Source organism: Corvus brachyrhynchos, unplaced genomic scaffold, assembly GCF_000691975.1.
Source record: "Corvus brachyrhynchos isolate BGI_N302 unplaced genomic scaffold, ASM69197v1 scaffold203, whole genome shotgun sequence".
NCBI lineage: Eukaryota > Metazoa > Chordata > Aves > Passeriformes > Corvidae > Corvus > Corvus brachyrhynchos.
This window is the reverse complement of record NW_008237408.1, coordinates 1,588,027-1,604,646: the sequence shown is the minus strand read 5'-3', so window position 1 is coordinate 1,604,646 and position 16,620 is coordinate 1,588,027. Positions and strand designations below refer to the sequence as shown.

The 16,620-nt window shown below is 46.3% G+C and overlaps 1 protein-coding gene across 3 annotated transcripts in view; it reads left to right on the top strand.

The window, feature by feature from the left end:
* The window catches only part of EXTL3 (exostosin like glycosyltransferase 3), a 136,107-nt gene that overhangs the window by 21,225 nt on the left and 98,262 nt on the right, over nucleotides 1-16,620 (top strand). The window contains exon 1 of one of the 3 annotated variants that reach the window (XM_017730859.1): nucleotides 16,196-16,298. The exons of the other annotated variants lie outside the window; for them this stretch is intronic. The gene's annotated coding sequence lies outside the window, so the exon portion shown is untranslated. Of the gene's footprint in view, nucleotides 1-16,195; nucleotides 16,299-16,620 lie in introns of those variants that run through there. 3 annotated transcript variants of the gene reach the window in all.

Sequence of the window (16,620 nt, the reverse complement as noted above, 5' to 3'; positions counted from 1 at the left end):
AGGTTCCTGAGAGCTGGGGGGGTCTGTGAGGGGGGTCCCTCAGGGACTGGGGTTCCTTCAGGGCTGGTGAGGCTGTGAAGGGGGTCCCTCACCTCACAGCGTGAGAGACATTGTGGGGATGTCATACTGCAAGGGGGGAGTCCCTCAGGGCTGGGGGGCTGTGAGAGAGTCCCTCACAGCATGAGGGGCGCTGTGGGGGTCTCACAGAGTGAGGGACACTGTGGAGGGGTCCCCACAAGGCTGGGGACCCTCATGGTGGGAAGGCTGTGATGGCAGGTGGTGCCCAGGTACTGCTGACAGGCTCCAGCCTTCCTGCCTGTCCTTGCTCCTGCATCCAGCAAGGATCCTGAGACCTCCTTGTCCCGCCTATGGATCCCCAGTGTTTTGGGGGCTGTCACAGCCCCCCTGGCCAGTGAAACCCCATTTCTCCCACTCCGAGGCAGTGCCTGAGTCGTGGTCCCTGGGGTTCTTGATGGGGTTCTGCCTTGTGAGGTGGTGAGGACAGCAAGGATGAGGCTGCCCTTGCTCTGGGCTACTTAGCGTGGCTGGTATTGCACTCCTGTGAGTTATTTGCTAAAGTTGAGGTTTGTGTTGTTCTCTTTTCCCAGCTGTTTTCCCCACATGAGGTCTCTTCTTGCTCAAAAAACATCGGGGTCTTTACCAAAAATTTTACCAGTGTGGCAATAATAACTTACTGCCAACAGGCTAATGCCCTGTTACCCTGGTCCAAACCCAAACAATTTGGAGCCTGAAGGGCCTGGAAATGGTTCAAGTGGTATTAAGGATTCACAGAGATGCTGAGAAGCACTTTAAATAGGCTGTTCTGTTGCTGTGTGTGTGTTAAAATCCAAACATTGACCAGTTTCTGACCTCTTGTTGCTTTTGCGTGAGTCTGACAGATCGTGTGTTTATATCATGATACGATAACTTGCCTTTAAAGTGCCTGGGTTTCTTGTGCTGCAAGTCTCACATGTGTGTGAAGAAGATTAAGTAACTTTGTTTCCTGAGAGGAGTGTCACATGCAGGTGATTATCTTAGATATTTCTGTTCTCATGGAGAAATCTATGATATCCAAGATAGTAACATCTTGGAACGTGGGTTGTCAGGTTTTATCAAGTACTGAGTAATCTTAAATTCGTTTCTGTGCAGAAATAGCATCAGAAATGAACCATAGTCTGATTATGTGATGATGGGGAGAGAGCTTCGCCTTCCCCTCACAAATCCCTTAACTTCATGTACCATCTGAGAGCCCAGTTGTTATCTGTACCCACTCAGGACTTTAGGATGCCTCTGCTTTTCCATTTCTCGTTCAGAAATGGGAGTTTGCATGGGTTCAGCTCAGTGTTCAGGGATTCTGGAGCAGGGGTAACTGACTGCCTTGAATGAGCAAATTTTTCCGGCAGCTCAGCTGTGGTACAGACAGTTCTTGAACTTCTTGATGTTGTGTTGCAGAAGGGAAGTCCAAAGCAGTTTTCTGGAATTCTCTGATTTTTCAAGTGGGGTCTCTTAGCTCTCATGTTTGTTTACACGTGATGATGGATTTTGGCAGTTGTCAAGTCAGAGCAAAAGCAGCAAATGCAGGGAACAAGTAAAACATGATTGTTGAATTGCCTTCACTTAGGCTGTGTCTCAATGATACACGGCAAAATTGGAGGGTTGTTTGTGTACTGTTCAGATGGGCTGGGAAAGATCATCATCATCATCATCTTCCCGTGAATATTTGTGGATCTCTGGGACTGTTTAGTTGATGAGTTGGATCTTGTTGACGCATTCCCAAGTTTTGTTTATTTATGGGGAGCCAGAGCCCTTCCTGAGCTTGCTTCCCATAACTATTAATTCTTGAAATGCCATGACATCTTCAGCTTAAGTTTTTAGCGTTTGTCCCTCTCCTTCTGGCTGTATATATTTTGTATTTTTTGTTTTTTCCTTCCAGTCTCTGTTGCCTGATTTTTTCCTCTTTGCTCTTTGACTCCTGTTGCCTTTCCCGGTTGCCTTGCCTGTTTTCCCAGGGCATTCCTCCTGCTGCCCACGGTAATGTTTTCACCAGGCTGGGAATTGCAGCTAACCACAGATGTTACCTGTTTGATGCCAAGATCACAGCAGCCCTTTGTGAATTGGTTCCTGGTCCAGAGACAATTTTTCTGCTTTGGAAACCCCACAGAAACAGTGAACGGGAAGGGACCTTGTGGTCATTAGCTTCTGTCTCATCACCAGAGATTTTTTCTGTGATCTGTGCTGAATACCTTTATTTTTTGAGAGGGAGCAGACTGTGAACGTTTTGAAGCAGCTCCTAACACCGGGATTTTAACTCGGGGTGGAATATTTGGTGTTACTCCTAACGATCGAAACCCAGAGCAGGATTCCTATGTCTTAACCACCCAACAAGCAAAATACTGGGGTTTTTTGTTTGTTTTCATGTGAAAAAGGCAAGTGTAACTTGTAGGCGTGTTTAGATACGCCACTGTGTATTGAGAAGACAAAAAAGTATCTCTGCTGCTGTGTGTCTTGGCAGTGGGGGAAGCATTCCCATGGGATTTGGGGGACGCAGCTGGGACCGCCAGTTGTCTCCTACAACCCGTGCTGACACAGGCTGTGCTTGCTGGGCTAAAGCTAGCACGGGAATGAGCTGCAGTTGTGGGGCTGCAATTTAGACATATCCTCAAAAGCAGAGTTTTCTTCTCGGAGAACATTGAAAGTGCTGTTTACTGGGGCTTGTCGTGGTTGAGTTTGGCTCCTGCAGTGCAGCCGGCTGTTCGTCACATGCAAATCGTGGTGGTGGATGCTGCCTGAGAAGAGGTGCAAAGCCAGTTTGAGGTTTTGGGGTTTGTTTAGGAAGGATAAAGACAGAAGCATGTGCAGCTCCGTGGCTTGCAGCTCATCGATCCCCGGGCTGCCTGGGCGTAGGAAGCCTGGAGCGCTGGCCCACCAGGTAAATTGATGTTATTACAGCACTTGCAGGGCCAGTTTTGAAGTGCAAATTGAAATCCCGTTTCTGTGAAGTCACTGCCGTTTGTTAATTGATGCCTGTTACCGGCAAGAGCAGTTTAGAGGTCTGACTAATCCATCTTGGATGAAAGAGGGTACGTTTAGGTTAGATTTTAGGAGGGAATTCTTCCCTCTGAGGGTGGGGAGGTGCTGGCACAGGTTACCCAGAAGCTGTGGCTGCTCCGTGCCTGGAAATGTCCAAGGCCAGGTTAGACAGGGCTTGGAGCAGCCTGGGCTAGTGGAAGATGTCCCTGACCATGGCAGGGGGTTGGAATTGGATGAGCTTTAAGGTCCTTTCCAGCCCAGACTATTCTGGGATTTGATGATCTGTCCCTGCTAATTGGTGGTAAATGGATAATGGTTTCTCAGGACTATGTTGATATAACCAATAACACCACAAAGTGACCTGTCCCTCACGGGTAAAATCAAGTGAAATACAGAAAATTGAGACTTATAAATCAATCAAATCAATCCTTTATGGTTTTTTTTGGGTGGGACAGAACCCTAAACCTCCAAACCAGCTGTTAATCTGTAGCCACTAATAGACATAAAGAGTATTTTAAAGCACATATTTTTAATGAATCTCAGGATTTCTGCTCTTGCTCTCAGTTTCTTAAGTGGTTGGAATCTTGTTGCCTGCATTTGTGTTTTCTCTGCTATCCTCTGCCCTCCCCTTTCCCCATGAATTTTGGAGCATTAAGAAAATGTGCCACTTTTCTAATGCGAACGCCTGCCTGAGAGTGGTATCAGAACATGGGCTTAACCCACGGTCTCCAAGAAACACTTTCAAGCTTCTTCTAATAGAAAATGTAAATAACATTTCCCAGTGCACGAGTAACGCTTTTATTCCCCTACTTTGCCCAGTGCCCAGGTGCTTGGTCTTTTACCTGTCTTGTCTCATAAAATGCTTTCTTTAATGGTTCAAAATACTTCCAGGTATCTTCTCATCTAACTTTAGTCTTAGGGACAGTGACAGCCTGAGGTTTGTTTTTCTTCCTGTTGTGTTTTGGTACCAGTGTTGCCTGAAGTGTGGATTCCAATATCTGCCTCTGCATGAGCTTTCTTCCCATTCAGTGCTACCCTTCAGTGTAACAAAGTCATCTCAAATCTGTGCCGGAATATTGGGCATCGATGGATTCATCTGGAAGTGAGTTCTATTGTTTAAAGGCCACAGTGCCACAGAACAGGAAATGCAGTGCTCTGAGCATGTGTTGCCTTCCTCAAGGATCACTTCTTGACAGGTTTGTAAATCCGGTCAAAGACATGATGGATTCAAGTTTGGACACTAAATGTGGAAATTGGCTTCTCTGCTTGTAAAAGCAATACAATTAAAACCATCCAACATCCTCCATTACGCTGTCCCATCAACACATCTCCATTTTCTTTTCCCCACCCCATACGTATCCCACCTTCTGGGCCCAGATTTAATAGAATTGAGCACGTCACTGAACGTGGGAAAGGCTTCTTTATCTTTTCCACCCGTGGTCCGGTGCCTCCGCATCGTATGTAACGCGGGAGCACATCGGGCTGGGATTCGTACACGTCTTTTAGCGTTTCTATTACGGGCACGAGGAAGTCATTATGCTGCAGGTCTGCTCTGTGTAGGCACTTAGTGGGAAGTGATGTGTTCTGGATTGTGTTGGTGTGGAGTGGAGGATATGCTGTGGAGTACTGCTGACACGCAGATGATGCCTGGAAAAGGTTGGCATGGAAGCGTTGGAGCTTGTGACAAGAAGAAGCTGCCAAACAAGTGGGGAGCCTCGGAGTTGAGAGCAGAGCCTAAATATATAGAGCAATGCTGTGAGCCTCTTTCTAAGGGGTCTGGAAAGTCTAAGCAGAGTAGTCTTGAATTCCCTACCACAGCCTTTCTGTCTGCAGGAAAGCTTGTGAGGGTCTGCAAGTAAAATAGGTTGGAAATCTTTAATATAAGTGCAGTAGTGACATCAAAGCTGTGATGTGTGACCAGCAGGTGGGCAGAAGTCAGGACAGTATGATCCTGTCTTCCTCATTTAGAGGTAATTTTCTGGCCATGTGATACAGGAGCCTATTGACTCCCAGAAATGCATTGTACACCTAATAATACGTGTCAGGGAATAGGTTAACATCGCTCTCAGATAATTAATAAAGATAGCACTTCCATAGCAAATAGGAAGGAGAAAAACCAACCCATGCATTGTTTAGCTAAGATATTTCTTTCCTTAGGCATCTCTCCTGGGAAGACCTTGGTGCTTGGAAATGAATCTGCCGCCTACCTTGTGTACCTTCATTTTAATGTGGGGATTGAGGAGGAGCCAGCTATCGGAAAAGCAGCCAGAGATGGATGTCTTGGAAAGGTGCCACTAATTACTGTGGCATCTGACAATTAGCTTTTAAGCCTTTCCTTCCAAAGTTCTCAACGGTGCATCCCGAAACAAAAACAAGGACCTGGAGAAGGGGGAGAGCTGTCCTTGTAGTGATCTTGTAGGGTGGTTGTTAAGAGCAGAAGGTGGAGTTCATTCTGACGTGATTCCCTTCCAGCAGAGCAGGTCAGATTTGATGGACACAGAAGCATTTTGGTTTTTTTGCTGCTGGGCTCTGTTGTAGTTGCAAACTTCTTACACTTCTTACCTTTAAAACAACTTTGAGGCTGCCATTCTTCACTGGGAAAGCTGTAAATCAGTAACATCTGCAAAGTGTCATTGTTGGTGTTAATCTGAGAATTTTTAACAAAAATCAAGATGTAATAAAAAAAGATACAAAGAAATCTTGCAGTTGGTTTCTTGCATTTGCCTCCAGGGTCTTCTGACTCTGTTTTTATTTTGTGGCAATGATGAATAGCACCAAGCCTTTTGCGAGTATCTCACGGGTGTAGTTAGTTAGGAGTAATGATTGAGTTGGAGCTGGCAGGTATCTCAAGGTTTTTGTACAGAAGCTGATCTCCCCCCACCCCTCAGGGACCAGACCTGCTCTTTCTCTGGAAATGACTTTTACGTTGTTGGGACAATGATAATTTTGATTAGAAAGGCCAAGCTACAGAATTATTTCTCCCTCATCAAACGAGATGTTGGGGAAGATGTTTTTGCATGCACTGTGTGTTTCACTGAGCTTGTGTTTCGGGTGACATTGCTCAGGTGGCAATGCCAGGAGCATCTTCTGGGGTAGTTTGTACCAGCATGACCCAGGCTTTGCTCTGACTTGTGTCTGTATAATTCCATTGCCTTGGAAGAAGTGACCTGGAATCTGCAGACAGATCTGGCATATGTTTCCATGTGCATCTCTGATCTCTGCCGCGTGTGCCAACACGCGAGCCTTGGGTTACAGCAGCTCTCCCTGGGACAGAAAGTGGCAGCTGTTTGACAAATGCAATGGAGCGAGTGTTATAAAAAGAACCAAAGCGAATTTCCTCTCCTCAAAACTGATTAAAGCAGGAGCAGTATTGGGAATGCTTCTTGTGAGCTTGGTGTTCCTGTGCAGGGGAGTCTTGCTTGGACACTTTGCTGCCCCTCTGCCTATTCTTAGCCTGTTTACCAAAAGCTGTTATGTGTGCATCGGGAGACCTCCACGTTCAGGCTGTTTGTGTGTTTATGTGGAGCCTTTTGAGGAGAGAGGGGATTATATCCAAGCTTTTTTGTCACCTCCTTCAGCTTCTGTGCTTTATAACTGCTCAGGAAATACAGGTTAATGTTTCCATAGTGTCTCAGTGTATCGCAGAGTGTCTGTGATGCAGGGAAGTACTGCCTGGTACTTGTTGACATTGACCTTTGAATTTGAGATTTGTGACATGGTTGAACTGATTTCACAGCCTGCTGCTAGAAGGGGTTGCCTTGGTCCCTCTCCCTCTCTCAGCTCTGCAGTCCTTGTGTTTCATATGATGCCTCAGTGAAGTGATTTAGTTTGAAAATCCAACAGCAAACTGCTTGAGGGATTTCTGGTAGGAGGTGAAGTCCCCTTAGTGGTAGGGAGCACAAGGCAAGGGCTGGTGCCCTGGGAGGTTTCATGCTGGAGTGTCCTTGGAGGGGGATCAGAGAATAGTTTAGATTGGAAAAACACTTGGAGATCACAGAGTCCAACCATTCCCAGCACTGCCAAGGCCACCACTGACCCGTGTCCCAAAGTGCCACATCCACACGGCTTTTCAGTCCCTCCAGGGATGGAGACTCCAGCACTGCCTTGGGCAGCTGCACCAGGGCTGGACAGCCCTTTAAGTGAAGAAATTTCTCTTAATATCCAACCTAAACCTCCCCTGGCACAATTTGAGGCCATTCCTCTTGTCCTGTCCCTGTTCCCCGGGAGCAGAGCCCGCCCCCCCTGGCTGCCCCTCCTGTCAGGGAGTTGTGCAGAGCCAGAAGGTCCCCCCTGAGCCTCCTTTTCTCCAGGCTGAGCCCCTTTCCCAGCTCCCTCAGCTGCTCCTGGTGCTCCCGCCTCTTCCCCAGCTCTGTTCCCTTCCCTGGATACACTCAATGTTCTTGTCCCAGAAGTGTCCCCAGGACTGGAGGTGCCCCAGCAGAGCCAGCACAGGGAATGGGCACTGCCCTGGCCCTGCTGGCACTCCAGAGCTGGGACAGCCCAGGGGCCCTTGGCCTCTGGCACAGCTGGGCTCATGGCCAGCTGCCTGTGGGCCACCTCCCCAAGGTTCTTTTCCACCCAGCAGCTTTTCAGCCCTTCCCCTGGCAGTCATAGGAGTGGCTGAGATGGCAGAGCTTGGGCAGGTGAGAGTGGGACAGTGACACAGCCACTATGCTGTGTCAGGGAGCTGCCCCAGCACCCTTTTATCTTCCCTGCAGCCCCAGAGTGTGCTCAGGACCAAGGAGGGTGATTTAATGAAGCGCAGGGACTCGTTCTAAATGAACACGCTGAATGGACAAGAATAGCTGGCTGTTGTATATGACTATGAAGGTCACCAGGATCAGATGCTCATTTTTCAGCTCCTCATTGCTGCTGGGTGCAGCAGAGCTTTGTGCTGACACAGGCAGTTCCTCTCAGTGGGGCTGGAGTGGCACTGAGAGAAGAAAATGCCATGTTTTGAAGGCTCTTGGTAGCGAGACAACTGGAAAAATGTGTCTTGGGTACAAATTTTTCAGACTTTGGGCTTCTTTTTATAGCTTGACTTTTTCTCTGATGTCTTCTTGCTATGACTTCTGCTTTTCTGTTTTGAGAAGTGAAATTAATAATCTCCCTTACTTCCTGTCCAATGGGAAGGAATGTCTTCATCCTGGCCCAAGCTGAGCTGCAGATGAGACCTGTTTTGGGAACTGTGTTATGCAAAAGCAGAGGAAGAGGAAACAAACAGTTGTCTATTCTCTTTGAAATGCAGTTTTAATGGTTTCTTGGTAATTCATGCAATTATTTAATCGGCTGCATGATCCCTGGGATTATTATTCTTTCCAGCTAATAACTGGAGCGGGAAAGTTATCTTGTAAAAAAAAAAAAAAAAAAAAAAAAAAAGAATTGGCATATGTTGTTTGCAGGACTCTGTTTTAGTAATTGTTTGCAATGACCTTTTGGAATCTGTGAGAGAAAATTTATTTGCTTGACTTTCTCCCAGATCAGCTCCTGGCAATCTCAATATAGAGCAAGATTGAGTTGTTTTAGGTTTTTTAATTACATTCTGACAGCAAAGCCTGTTTTTCTATGTGCATTAGAGTTGTGGCTTTTTTAAAGGTTAAGCTCTATTTGACAGGACTTCCACAGATGAAGTTTTTGAAACTTTTTGGTTTAGTTGTTTGCTTGGATTTTTTTAAACCAGAATTGTTTATCCAGGGTATTATTACAAAATAAGTCTTTATTTATTTATTTCTTAATTTAAGGAGAAAGTTCTCGCTGTATTTTTGAATGTCTAGATGCATGATGATGAAAGGTCTGTGGGTTTTTTGTTGGTTTATTTGTGGGTTTGCTTCGGTGTTATTTTGGTTTTGGGTTTTTTGTTTGCTTTTTTGTTTTTCAGCTTTAGAGGCTGTAATCTGATTAGATCATAAAACCTTGTCAGGTTTACAGAAAGAAAAAAATTTTTTTTTTTTTTTTACAAAGTTTTAGCAGAGCTCTTGTGAAATCTGGTTCCTCAATGTCACTGGGTTGTGGTCAGAGCCCACTGTGGGTTTGGTTTGCAGGAAAATGTCCAATATCTGAAGGCCTTGCTCCACACCATCTTGTCTGCATGAAACCTGCTCTTCTCGGGGATGAGACCAATGGTTCTTCCTTTTTCCCTTTTGAAAATTACGGCATTTTTCCACTTTAAAATCTGACAACTCTTGAGAGCGCGGGGTCAGAAAAACACGTTGTGCGAAATCTCTCAGCATTCAAGTAAGAGTTTTCACATGAGAGCCCATTGCTCCATGTGTTTTCTGAAGCTGCACTTGGAGAGGCTGTGAGAGCCTGGTCCTTCAAACACACCAAAGAAAACTCTGAGAGCCGTGCCAAGGAGCAGGTGCTGTGAAATTCGGGTTCTGCCAAGTCTGGAGAAAATTGCGCTGATGGAGATCTGCGTCTCTCAAGGGAAAATAAGTCTCCAAAATGAGTGTCCAAGCTGGAACAAGCCAACAGATACCAAAAATATGTCCAGTAGCTCAGTTTGCAGCTGAGGCAGTTCCCCTTCCTCTCAGGCTTATCCCTCAAGGCAGTGTGGAGTTGTTTACATAGGGGACAGAAATGACTGGAAGAGTCAAAGAGGACCCAGCCACAGTGAGCTGGAGCTGAGTGAGCAGCAGCTTGTGTGTTTTCAGCCTCTTCATCAGGCTGGTTTTGCACATCCCAACCTGAAAAAGTAGGCTTTTCATCCTTGGATCTGAATAGACAAACCTGAGGGGCTCCATATTTCCTGCTAAACTCCAGATAAGATCTTTTACTGTTTGAACTTGCAAAGCAGTTTAGGTGTGTGCTTCCCTGCTCGAAGGGTTCCTGCAAAAAGCTTGATCCACCCCTTCATTTAGTTGAGTCTGTTTGGAATGAACAATGCTCCTCAAGCTGTGAATACAAGAATGGTTTAGCTTAAAAAAAAAAAATTAAAAAAAACCTCCCCTGCAAACAGATGATGTAATGCCCAAGCTCCATGTTTAAACAGTAGCTAATTTGCCAGGGGATAAACCAGGGTGAAATCTGTCAGGCTTTCTAATTTCCCACACCCACCAGAGCTTTGTTCTTTTTGCTTTCAAATGCAGGGTACGTTTGTGTGTCCACACTGTGTGGTTTCCTTCAGCTTCTGCAGCCAAAGAGTTTGTCCAGGGGCAAGAGAAAATGTTGCTGTAAACCTTTTTTTGCTATAAACTTTGATATGCATCTTTTTAAGTTTTACTTTGTGACTGAATTAAAATCCTGAGCCATCCCTTTGATGAGCTGCAGCACAGGGTTTATTCTGAATTTGGATCTTGTCTCTTTGCAGGCACGTTCCTTTGGCCAAGCAAGATTCACTCCCTGCAAGGTCCCCAGGGCACTGCTGGGTGGGAGACTCCTTGTTCTGCAGCTGGTTTGGGCTGCCTGTGGATTGTTTACTTGGTGTTTGGACTCTCCTCTCCCAGCCAGTTCTGTACAAAACAAGGAACACTTAGTTTTTGCACATTAAAAAACCAAACCCTTACATGAGCAGCTTTCTCTGCTGGTGGCAGCTCTGATCTGTGTAGTGCTTCGTGTCTGCTGACAAAAGGGGACTTTGGCTGGTTGTGGAAGAGGAAGGTTTGGATCAACACTCCCCTCCTCCTCCCTGGGATGGTCTGTTTATTGGAATTTTTCACTGACCTATTCCTTTAATCCTCAATTTTGGCACCATTTCCCAGGGCTCATGTAAGCACAGGACTCCGCCAACCAGCAGGATGAACCAGGGCACACAGCAGGGTTAGAGAGATCCAGGACCTGCAGTGCCTGCCTGTGCTGATGGGGTAGGGAAGATGTGACACGAGAAATTGAAGTGACGGTTCAAGGAATTGCTTCTATCTTCTCTGGCTTTTTCTACTGAAAAGCAAAAAATGCCCATCTTCGAACTTGGAGCAGCTTCATCTTAAAAGCTGCCACAATCTGGAGTGAACCTGTTTCTTGGGGATGTCATTAACCAGCTTGGCATGGGGGGTGGCTTCAGCAGTTTTCTTCCTTTGAGCAGTGCTGGCAGAAAGCTCTGAGGGTGCCTTGTGCTGACGCTGCGCTGGGGCTGGAGCTGTTGCTCTGGAAAACAGCACTTGGGGAGAGATCACATCTGTGAGAGCTGGCGCTGACTCACAGCATCGAGATCTGCTGGGATGTGCTCCTTTCAAACAGCTGGATTTCAGAAACTCACAAAAATTGTGTGAGGGGTGCGAAGCTGAGGGGCTGTCCTGCAGCTGATGGTTTATTTTTTCCATGGTTGAAAACGAAGAGTAGTGGGCTGCTTGCAGTTTATGGTGGAGTTGTGCTTGATCTATTCTGTTTATTATGATTTTATTCCCCACACTCTTCTTGCTGGTTTGACTCCTTCCTCTTTGTCATTGTTTTCACATAAATCCTTTTCCTCAGAATTTCCCTGGTCCCTGCCAGCTGTGGAGCAGCTGGGAAGATACCAGAAAACATGAACTGCTCTGATGGACTGCTCAGAGGGGCACGGCTCGGCTGTGGAGCCTGGATTTAGCTGGAGCTCCTTGGATGGGCTGCACCACCCCATCTCCAGCAGCAGTGGGGATGTGTTGAGGAGCTGTGGGCTGCAAACAAGGAGCCTTTTGTTTGCTTGCCTTAGCAACCCTGCCTCTCTGAAAGCTGAGATGTTCTCACTCCCGCGGTGTTGTTCCTGGGAATGCAGGCCTGCTTTGGAGGGACAATCTCAGCAAACTGGGCCTTCTATCCCTAAACCTTTTTTTTTTTTTTTTGATGACAGGAGGTCTCCAGCCAAAAGAAGTCTGGTTATCTGGTGTTTTTCCCCCAAGCAGTGTGTCCTGCTGACTCTCATCCTTTGCTGTATCTGTTCTGGTGGGCACGATGTGCTGAATTTAAATAAATTGTAGTCTTTGCTAAATATCTGTCAAATATTGACTTAGTCTGTAGGGTGAGCTGACTAAGCTGAAATTAATGGTGTAATTCCAGCTTGTTTGGCACGGGTGTGGAGGCGGTTTCATTGCAGATGGTAGAGGAAATTAAGATCTTACCTTGACTGCAGCTCAAGGGGAGGAAAGAGAAGCCTTGGGCTTATATGGCAGCCAGGAAAGACTTGGTGGAGACATAGAGGGGGAGTGTTTGTAAAGATATTGAGGGTGATAAGAACTCTTCCCAGTGAGTGAGGTCATAAGACAAAAATTGAGGAGTCGTTGTTAACTATGTGCTATTACAGGTGTCATGAAATGATCTTCTGCGTTCTGGTCCCTTGCCATACCCCTGGGATAATTTTTCTAAATCCATTGAAAATGAGATACAAAAAAAAAAAAAAGGAGGCAATCTGGCTGGTTGAGATTTTGGCACAGATCAACAGCCTCAGTGGTGGCATCTTCTGGCTTTGTGTGTTCACCTCTGCAGGTGAACAACTCCACGTGTTCCTGAGGTGCTGCAGCAAAATGACAAAGCCCTGACACCTCCAAGCAGGCAAAGAAATGGAGATGCAAGGAGGTGTCTGAAGGGATCCAAGTGATCCAAACGAGCTGATGGCAGAACTGGAGCTAAACCACGCAGCTTTCCCTTGTGTCTCAGAGCCTGTCCTTCAAACTCCTGGGAAGCTTGTGGGTTTTAGAGGTTATTTTTGAGAGGTTTGTTGCTGGCATAAATGAATTTTCAAAACAATAAAGATGCAACTTCAGGGCCAGTCCTGCTTGAGTGGCAGCAGGGATCTCAGGACTGGTACAGTGAATCTGATGGAAGTTTATGTAAATGGGGAACTCATGAGTTGGTTTGTTTTTTTTTTTTAAACACCTTATTTCTCTTCACCCCTTAACTCTTTGCTGCAGGTAGTAAGACCTTTATTGTGGCTTTCAGTTTTGTGGGAGCTTTGTGCCTCCAATCGATTGGTTCCTGGCTGATCTTCAATAGCCCAGAGAGCAAATGTAATGCAGCAAATTCATTACATGCTAAAATATTTATTGTGTTACTGTAAAGGTCACTGATGGCAGTGGAGGTTCAGTAAGATACAGTCCTGAATCTTTGCAAAGATAGTATCTGTCACCACTCTCTTTTGAGAGCAGTGTCTTATAAAGTACCTGGAATAACTTTTTCTCAGCCCATACTTTTGGAGGTGTTTGGATATTGTGTAAGTTAATAAATGACTTGTGCTGCATCTGAAAGCGAACACCTGTATTCAATTTTGTCGTATGTGTTCTCACAGGCAGACAGGGAGGGCAGAGCAAGAAAGGAGTCTTAATTTAACCTTGCCCCTTTTTGCTTGATTTAAGTAATTTGAAGAGTTGTATAATAAAATCTCCATGATCTCATTTCTATTCTGGTTGTAGTAATCTAGAATTGGCAGTAATGCCCAAGGGCATTTTTGCTCCTACCTGTGTAGGAGTGAATTACTTGTTGCATAACATCATCTGGAAAGGTAGCAATGAAAAGGCTTCCCAGCAATGAGGTGGGATGTGACTTCCCTTTCCCTGAACCACAAAATGAAATATAATTTAGTAAATGGATTCAGGGCTGCGAGGAACCTCTCAAACCCTTTCCACAGGTGCAGGAGTGGTGGTGCGTGACTGTTCCCCACTGCAGGGCTGGATGGTGTGGGATGCATTACTGACCTATTTGCTGGTAGTTTTAGCATCTGGCTGGGATTAGTTCAGCCATCTGATACCCAATTCCGTGCTGTAATGGTATGTCTTTAAGCAGGGGTTAGATGATTGGATACTGAGGAGCATTTTGGAGTCTGGCCTTGCAAATACAGCTTGTTAATTGAAGCTGTGCTCGCTGGCAAAGCTACCTTTTAAAGTTCTGCTGTCTGTCCTCCCTGTGATATTCCAGCCTCTCTGGCTTCTCACTGACTGCAGCCTGCCTGATCCTCACTGCAGCTCCTCTGCCAAGCAGTGGCTGCTGGCCTGCACATTTGTCACCTGTGGCCACTCCTCTGGCTGTGAGGGGCTCTTTCCTCATCACACCGAGAGTTTTCCTAATTGGAAGTGAGCACTGCAGGGGCTGCATTCATTGTTTGGTGTCACGAGCAAGCTCTTTGCCTGAGCGTTTGTTCCAGGCAGCTGCATGAGGTTCAACAGCGTTGTCTGTCATGATCAGACAGAGCTCTAGATAATCTAGCAAATCTCTTGATTATGAGGGTGGAAAATAATGTGCTTTGATTTACAGATGTTGCTGCACAAAAAGTGCTTCTGTGAATTCTCTGAATGGCAGTATCTGGGTACCTCTGGCATCCTCAATTTCTGAGTGCTTCCATTTTCTGAACATATCCTGAATTCCTGTGCACTCATCCGGACACAGACATGGACAGCTGTTTTACACACAGGCAGATGATTAATTATTTTTCAGTAGCATTTTAGGCCAAGTTCAGGGATTACATTGGGTCAAGAGGCCTTGAAGTTCACAGTAAAAAAGACAAAGGATGATAGAGGCCGTTGCCGTATGGCCGATTACAGCCAGGTTGAAAACAGCAAGGGGGTGATCCTCAAACCACCTTTTCCTTTCCTCCAGGAAGTTGTAGACAAACTTGAATGCGTTTTCTAGTGTTTGTACCATTCTGAGCAGGAAGGGGGAGGAGATGCAGCAGGCACAGAGATCTCACCTCTGGTGACTGAGGTGTGCAGCTGCGGTGGAGCTGCACCAGCAGCAGGAGCTTTGCAGGTGTTTCTGAAGGGGGTTGAAGTATTTTCTCCTTTTGGGCACATGAGCTCTCTTGGTTATGGACTGACTGACAGATATGCAGAAGATTAGGAAGTGTTTTCACAACCCCTGGAGGCTGTGGTAAGCTGGAAGAAAGAGCTCCTGTGGTCTCTCTCTCTCTCCTGGCTGTGTGGCAGAGCACTTTGGGAAGTGCTCAGATTGAATCTAAGCTCGGTTCTTGGTTGTGAGGTTTAGTTGTAATCTCGGTTTGCTGTGCAGCCACACTGTGTTTTCAGTGGGACAGGGAAGAGGAGAAATGGTGGGAGGATAGAAATACACTTGTTTTGGTGGGAAGAACTCCTGAATTTGTAGTGCTAGCTGCTTTTCTGTTGAAGGTGAGGACAGCATTAGTGTGGGAGACATTTAGGCTGGAACTTTTTTGTACAGATCTGGTTGTTTACCAAGTTGTTTATTTTTTTTTTCCTCCTTTCTCGAGGTCTGCTTTATAACCAGCAGAGAAAAACACCCCTTTTTATAGCACTGTTCATCTTGTCCTAAGTAGACATCTTGAACCAATCTGATTTTCTTTGCTCCAGCAGTGCCTGCTGCTCATGCTGGCTGCAGAGAGAGCCCGTCCAGCTGGTTCAGGTGTGCTGGGAATCACTTGTGGCCAACATTACTGAGTGAAATTGGGCCTTTGCAAGGCCAAACCTTGGCTGCTGGGTGGGTTTGGAGATTGCACGAGCTCCCCTCATCGTTGCAACTTCCTCCTGCTTGGAGGAAACAAGATCTGATGTGGCCACTGGATCTGATTATACCCCGTGATAGCGGATCTGAGGTTTGAAGAATGTCTCTGGCCATTTTAGTGAGAGGCATTTTGAAGTGGTTCAGACATCAATGAAGAAAGCTGAAAGGCTTTGTTTTACTCTCCTGACCCTGGGAATATTGGCCAGTTTGTCAGCTGGGATCCATCCACAAGGGAAAGGTCCAGCTGCACGGGATGATGTGCTGGTAGCAAAGGAGGGAATGAGACAGTGCATGGCATCTTTTCCCAGTGATTTTTGTATCTCTGATCAGATGTGCATTGGTGGAGGAAATCACACTGAAAACGACCACAGAGCTTTCTGTTATAACTCCCTAACTTGAGGCTGGATCATACAAAGCAAACCCTCCGAGCCTGTGAAGGGGGTTTTGTGGAGGAGTAAAGCTCATTGTCAGCTGCCGTGTTCAGACCCTTGGGAAATTGTGACCATTGTCTGGGCTATTATTGCTTAATAAAAGCTTTGCATTTCCTCATTCAGGGCCTTGAAAATCTGGTTCTGTGCTTTTAAAAATAACTCAGCGTGAGCCACAATTGGGAGCATTCACAGAGGAAATTCTTCAGCCATTTAAAACAAAGTGAAGGGAGGGAAAAAAAAGCTCTCCTTAAAGTGCTTTTACTTATCCGTGAAGAGAGCGAGTGTGTCCCAGCCGTGCTTCCGCTATGTGGAGGGAGCACAGAGGCTCTGCTCCTGCTCCTGTTTGCTTCCAGCCTTCCGGGATTTTGGGTTATCCAGTGCTATCCCAGCTGGGGAACCTGGGCTGGACACGCTGGATGCATCCTCTTGTTGTACTTCTTGTGGATGAGCACCTCGGGACAGGTGGGGTTGATGCTCTTTGTGCTTGATGCAAAAAAGGCAAGAAAATGTTTTTCTTTCTGCTTGTACCAGAGGCCATACCAGAAAGGGTCACTTCAGGCAAAAGGAAATGTGGTCACATGCTGAAGGATGTGCAGGATTTAGGGTACCCACTCTGCAGGCTCTGTGGGGAAGGGGGCAGAGGAGGGGGTGCTGTGGGCTCAGAGGTGTTCATCACCCCGAAGTTGGCTTACCTGTTGTTTTTACTCTTCCTGATTTCTGCTGTGAAGTTATAGCCCAGCACAGAAGCCCTGAACTATTTTGCAGATCTGCTTTGGATGCTTCC